The sequence below is a fragment of the Oratosquilla oratoria genome, chromosome 34 (assembly GCF_046742065.1).
Source record: "Oratosquilla oratoria isolate Oo_2021 chromosome 34, ASM4674206v1, whole genome shotgun sequence".
NCBI classification, from domain to species: Eukaryota; Metazoa; Arthropoda; class Malacostraca; order Stomatopoda; family Squillidae; genus Oratosquilla; species Oratosquilla oratoria.
In genome coordinates, this window is record NC_134810.1 from 12,515,354 (window position 1) to 12,522,853 (window position 7,500).

The window sequence follows — 7,500 nt, forward strand, 5'->3', positions numbered from 1 at the left end:
ACTCTTCTAAAAGTGTGCCGCATAAATCCTTTTCACATAATTGCATGTTTTGGTGATGGTATTATATCAAACGTCAAATGATCTTATGTAGCTAAGTGTCGGTCCTTGGGCTGAATAGTGGTCGAGACTCCATTTCACCCGTGGCCCAACCGTGAACTACATAGAACTGTGTGACATATGCATAAATACATCTTTTAGAATATGTCACTTTGGCGAAGGGGTACAAGTCTCACTTCAAGTTTTGTTTGGCCTTTGTCGATACTTTTATTATTAATATTATTATTGAACCTTTATAAAACGGTGAATACCTAAAAATATTCTTGTCCTACTTAGCTCATGTCTATTTTATTCAGCCAAGGGACAGGCGCAGGATCAGACACGTGTGTGATATATATATTTATGTGTGTGTGTGTGTGTTTTGTGTGTGTGTGTATTCACTTAGTCTTTGGATCACGTGTTGGACTCGTGATCGACAGCTATTTCCCTCCTGGAAGAGAGCTCAGAGCTCGTAGGTCCGATCTATGTGTGTGTGTGTGTGTGTGTGTGTGTGTGTGTGTGTGTGTGTGTGTGTGTGTGTGTGTGTGTGTGTGTGTGTGTGTGTGTGTGTGTGTGTGTGTGTGTGTGTGTGTGTGTGTGTGTAAGTGTGTGTGTGTGGTATATATACCTGTACATATATCCATTCTTTTGTCTGAGTTGTGGACCCCCTTCCAGTGCGGAGTGTCATTCAATCGGAACTCCGTTGTCAGTGGGGTCCGTCCCTCGTATGTCAACAACTATTTATTTGACGTTTGCCACAACAAAAGAGACCAAGCGTGGCACGCTTTCAGAGTGGTTAGTGGCCTCTGTTCACACTCATTAAGTCCTACAACACGGTAACAAACCTTGTGTAATAAGTTTAACTTGATGTAGAGCTTTCGGACTTGGTGGCCTTAGGCAGAAAGCATTAACTACAGCACGTTACCATGTTGAAAGGGTCGGGTGATGACATGACTTACTGTAGTGATAGATGGGAATAAAGGTCCTTGTGTTGGCCAACACGTAGTGTACGACGATAATTTTGTGACTCCTGTCTGTTATTGAATAACACCTCAACCGCTGTATTTCTATTGTAGAGTATCAAATTGAAAGCGAATTGCGGCGCCATCTACTGTATAATTATTAGATAAAAACAACCTAAGTGTCGGCGAACTTTTAACTCTAGCTGTAATTCTGGTAACAACTTGTCCACACCCCTAACCTCTTCTCCTTGTTCAAACACTTTTGCCAATATGCCTGACCAACTTCGTCCGTTCTTTTTTATTTTATTTTCGGCTCTCCCTATGACTTACGAGTTCCTGACCAACACGATCCCTTGTTCCTTTCCGGAAAGATGTTGTTGGCCCGAAATATATCACCGGATTTCTCCTTGAACCGGACAATAACCGAGTTCATATTGCCTCTTAGGTAAAGGATGGCTGTGATCTTGGGGTGATTACCGGAGGCGGAAAATACGCCCCGGCAATATCCGGTGGGACTTGTGAACAACGAGTTGTGAGCGCAAGAACCGAGAATCATTCCTTAAATCAAAAATATCTATTGAGCTCTCTGGATTGACTCTACATATTATTTTACGACGAAAAATATATTCCTGAAAACCCTATTATGGTTAACGCTATGTGATTTTCTTTGTTCTATCTAATGCAAAATTATCTTATTCGTTTAAGATGAAAATCCAAACCATGCAGGGTTGATCTGATGACCGCAGCCTGATCAAGGATTGGAGGTTGTTGTTATATTAGATTGTGCGTGTGTGTGTGTGTGAGTGTGTGTGTGTACATATTTGTGTACGTGTGTGTGTGTGTGTGTGTGTGTGTGTGTGTGTGTGTGTGTGTGTGTTTGCGTGCATGTGCGTGTGTAATAATAATAATGATAACAATAATAATAATAATAATAATAATAATAATAATAATAATAATAATAATAATAATAATAATAATAATAATAATAATAATAATAATAATAATAACAATAATAATAGTAATAATGATGTGTGTGTGTGTGTGTGTGTGTGTGTGTGTGTGTGTGTGTGTGTGTGTGTGTGTGTGTGTGTGTGTGTGTGTGTATTCACCTTGGTCTTTGGATCACGTGTTGGACCCGTGATCGATAGCTATTTCCCTCCCGGAAGAGAGCTCAGAGCTCGTATGACCGATCAATGGGTAATGCTATGACCTTACACACACACACCCAACTCCCCGCCCACGAGAGTCAGAGTAACGACCCGAAGCGCAGCGATACCGAAATAATTCCGGCCCTGGGCAGGATTCGAACCATTTACTGCGGGCACCACCGCGCTGGCAGTCCAGTGCTCTACCAACCGGACTGCCAGCGCGCGCGCGCGCGCGCGTGTGTGTGTGTGTGTGTGTGTGTGTGTGTGTGTGTGTGTGTGTGTGTGTGTGTGTGATAATAATAATAATAGTAATAATGATATACGTGTGTGTGTGTGTGTGTATGTGTGTATGTGTGTATGTGTATACGTGTGTGTGTGTGTGTGTGTGTGTGTGTGTGTGTGTGTGTGTGTGTGTGTGTGTATGTGTGTACATGTGTGTATGTGTATACGTGTATGTGTGTGTGTGTGTGTGTGTGTGTGTGTGTGTGTGTGTGTGTGTGTGTGTGTGTGTGTGTGTGTGTGTGTGTGTGTGTGTGTGTGTATGTGTGTGTGTACGTGTTTGTGTGTGTGTGTGTGTACGTGTGTGTGTGTGTGTGTGTGTGTGTGTGTATGTGTGTGTGTGTGTGTGTGTGTGTGTGTGTGTGTGTGTGTGTGTGTGTGTGTGTGTGTGTGTGTGTGTGTGTGTGTGTGTGTGTGTGCCGAGTGTTGTGTTCCCATGCTTGTCTGAGTAAATCTATATATTATGTGCATTTACGCGCATGTGTTGATGAGTGCACATAATTTTGAGCTTTTAACTCCTGTGAACATCCACTACCTGTTATGTATACAACAAGGAAATAAGCGCTTATGGATGACCGATTTCCCGCAAAAGCATGTTTTTTTTTCAATACAACTCTTAACAATACCTGCCAATTAACCGCATCTGAATCGCGACATTGTAAAAGGTAGGTTTTGCCTACCAATGTATATACAAATATATAATATTTAATTTTTATCATTTCTTTTATGATACTGATACAATAGTATTTTTTCTAATCTATAAACCGCAACATTTGCATCCCAACGAAATAATTTCGTGAAGTTTCTTCAACCTGATGAATTTTAAATGATCACTGAAATATTTCCACATCAATAGATTTTACCGAATGAATCGGATTTCTGTAAGAGGTTTCATAAAACATGTATTCAATATTGGTTGGACTAAGCCACTATTCGAAAGAAAGCATGAATGTGGGTCCCAATGTTTGGACACTGCACTCTCTCCTACGAGTATGTCAACTCTGGTCTGATGAGTTTTTCCGTCTACTCCATCCTTCCTCTCCATCCTCCCCTTCGATCCCTCCATCCCATGTGTTTTCGATAATTCCATATGCCCTCGGCGAATCTCTTCAAAGGTGTAAAGGGGACAGTCTCACCAAAGGTGGAGCGAGTAAATCTCAGCAATAGGGGAAGGAATTAGTCTCTGCAAGTATAGACGGGGCGGGTCTCTGAGAGAATGGATGGGATGAGTTTCTATAAAGGTGAGGAGAGCAAATCTCTGAGGTCTTCACGGGACAAGTATCTGGAAGGGAGGAGGGGGCAAGTCTCTGTAAGAGTGTAAGAGGCTGAGTCTGCAATACTGGAAGGGGTAGTCTCTCTTCAAGAGTGGACGAGGGTGAATCTCAACAACGGTGGAGGGAGCGTGTCTTTGTAACGATGAGGATGGTGAGTCTCGCAATGGTTGGAAAGGCCGAGTGTCTGCAAGAATGGATGGAACACGTCTGCTAGGGTGGGGGTTGGTCTTTGCAAGAGTAGAGGTGCGAATCTGCAAGCAAGGTAGATGAGTCTCCCCGATGGTGGGGGGGGGGGTGAATATGTGCGAGGGTGGAGGGCAAGTCTCTGGAAGGGTGGTGAAGTGAAACTCTTCAAGCATGAGGACGAGTCTCTGCAAGGGTGGAAGGGTAGATTTTGCAAGATTAGGGGGCGTGTCTGCAAGGGTGAAGTGGTTGATTCTCTGCAAGGGCGGAAGGGTAGATTCTGTAAGAGTTGGGGTGAATCTTCAAGGGTGGGGGCGAGTCTGCAAGGGTAAAGTGGTTGAGTCTCTGCAAGGGTGGAAGGGTAGATTCTGCAAGGGCTGGGATGATTCTTCAAGGGTGGGGGCGGGTCTGCAAGGGTGAAGTGGTTCAGTCTCTACAAGGGAGGAAGGGTAGATTTTGCAAGAATGGAGGGGTCGAGCAAGGTTGGAAGGATTGAATCTCTTCAAGGGTGGAAGGGGTGAGTCTCTACAAGAGTATAAGTTCCGAGTCTCTGCAGGAGTAAAGGGGCAGAGTCTCTGAAAGGAAGATAATGTCAGCAAGGGCAGACGCGACGCGTCTCAACGAGTGTGGGGGAGGCGAATCTCTGTTAAGGGGCATTTAGACGGCCAAACGGTTTGACAAACCCGGTTTGTCAGACAACTGTTTGAAGAGATGTTTGACCGTGTGAATAGGGTATTTGGTTGTCAAACACGTTCACATGGTCAAACATCACTTCAAACACTTGTCTGACAAACCGGATTTGTCAAACTGTTTGACCGTGTAAATGGCCCTTTAGGGTGGAAGAGAAACCCTCAGGAAGAGTGGATGGAACCGAGTATATGTAAGGGTGGATAGGGCTGAGTCTCTGTAAAGGGTAGAGAGGGAGAGCCTCTGTAAGGATAAAGAGAATAGATCAGCAACAGTGGGGATAAAGTCGCCAAGGGTTGGTATGGGGGATGAGTCCCAGCAATGGCAGGGAGACAATATCTCCAATAGTGCAGGGGAGTTAATGTCTACAAAGGAGAACAATGGTGAGGTAATTCTCTGTAAAGGTTAGTGAGGAATCCCTACAGTCATGCGGAAACAAATCTCTGCATATGTGGGGAAAAGCCTCCTTACGGGTAGAACAAATCTTTTCAAGGGTGGGATGGGGGCAAGTCTTTGCAAGTGTGAAGAGGTCAAATTTTTGTAAGTATGGGGAGAGTGAGTCTCTGAAAGGATCGAGGGCGAGTTCCTCAATGGAGGAGGGGGGATGTCTATTGAAAAGTGGAGGAGGGGACGAGACTCTGCAAGGGTGGAAGGGGGGATTTCTGCAAGGATTAGTAAGCAAGACTGCAAAGATGAGATTGAATTTCTGGAAGGGTGAGGTATTTTTTTTGTAAAGATAAGAGGAAGAGTCTCTGAAGATGTGGTAGAAGGTGTATGTGAAGGTTGGAAGGGTCTCTGCAAAGATGGAAGTGTTGAGTTTGCAAGAAACGTGACTTTGACAAAGACAACCAATTGAAAGTTACAACAAAGAAAGGATACATTTGCACAGTTCCCAATTTACCTTGGGTCAGGCTCGTATATCCGCAGTGAGTGCCACTTAAGTAGAACTGTACCAGAAGAATAAACTCTCGTCCATTGGAGCATGAGTGTGCGAAAGACTGAGCGGAAGGTGGTGTGGTCCTTTGGTCAAAGTGGTCGACTCGTACCATCAGGGTAGCTGACTCGCATCCCCAGACTGGTGGATTTCCACGTCTGGTGGAAACTGCTTCCTCTTTTTTTTTTTTTTTTTTTTTTTTATCAGATTTCTTGGTTCCTTCCGTCCTTCGTGGCACTCTTCCTCATATCCTGGCTGCCGGTAGGTAATTTTAATCATCTTTGTGGCACTTTATAGGTAGTGAAATGGAATAGCCTAGGGACCAATGACGGGTACCTGCGTATAGTGGTCCTACAAGATCCACAGTGAAACTGCTCAATTTCAAAACCTGTCAACCCCCACACCTCCATCAGGAGATGCAGCACTAAGGGGATGACACTCAGTCTCAGGATTGAGTGAAGAACCTCTTTCTGTCTGTTTTAATTGCATTTCTTACGCTTTCTTTTTTAACACACGGAGAGCTGATAACCGGCGACGGCTCTCCTTCCTTTCCCAACCACTTTCACCCAGTAACATTCAAATAGTCATACACTTGTACAACACAGAGAGACCTGTGAGAAGTTTTGAGAACCATTGCCAACCAATGTGGGTCTGCGGGTCTTCCACTTAGTGAAACTCGAGTCAACAATTGGTTGAACGATTGTTACGGCCTTTCTTGGTGAGCCCCTTCAGCATTCGTTTTTTTTTTTTTTTTTTTTTTGACTACCGCCAGGCTACTTGTTTAATCTCTGTGTCGCTTCCTATAGCAGTAACAACGATGACGTAATAACTCATATTGTTATTCAGCTTAACCTTCCAATGCCGCCTAGCGACCTCACTCAGCATAGAAACCTGGTTAGTATAAGGGGAACAAAATTGTGAAGAGCCCACGCCAGGGGGCGCTGAATAGCTGCGGCCGAAGCCGTCACCTTTTCCCTATGCGCTTGGATTGTTGGAGAAGGTAACAGACAGAACTGTGAACCGGAGAGAAGTGCTAGATTCGAACCTACAACTAAGTGAATGCGAGACCAGCATGTTTCCGATTATGCCACCAAGGCACAGAGGGGAAACAAGGCCCATTGGAATTCACAAGTTTTCAGACGATAAATACGTTTTACAATGTTTTCTTTATTGCTTTAAAGAGCGATTCTTGTTTTTCTTTTTTTCTATAGCAAAACGTTGGAAACGTTACTGAACTTCAAAAATTAATTAAATGGTTACGTCTCTGCCGATCAGTTTCACCTCTTTTTCTTCTTTTCTATTTTCTATTTTACTCTAAACAAGCTATTTCTGATTAAAAGCCATCGGAAATAAATAATATATCCATCAACCTGTTCTATGGGTAACAGATTGCGTATACAAGATGAGTCATCTGTTTACTTAAGAGAAAATAAAAATGTCAGTCACCCCTTTCTTCTCTCGCTACAGAAATAGTTGGACCAAGTGGTGGTGGTGGTTGGGAGGAGGAGGAGGAAAACTGGGCTTATGGGTGACTGATTACGACGTTAACTGGGCTACCTGATCTAGCCTAATCTTACCTAGCTTAACCTCTTAACAACCCACCTACGTAGCCAACTTCTTAGCGAGCCCCCAAACCAAGCTTATCTAACCTAGCTTAACCTCATAGCAAGCCCTCGTACCTAGCCTCTGTCACAGACCTGAACAATTTATTAAAGCCTAGCCCTGACTTTGGCGTGGGCTGCTGTCCCGGACTCTACTACTAGCCCCTATTATTTGATCACACAAATCAGCCGGAGAAGAACTCTGGTACTTACCCTCAGTACGATACAAATAAAAATGTTGTTCAGCAGTTTTGTTTCTCATTCTTGGAATCATATACTTTAAAACAATACTTCCAGTTACACAAATCGCATAAATAATTTTCGGAAGGACACTGTGAACCTTTTAAAAACACTTGAAGCACCAGTTCTTTAACACACAAAGAAAACTAAGAACAA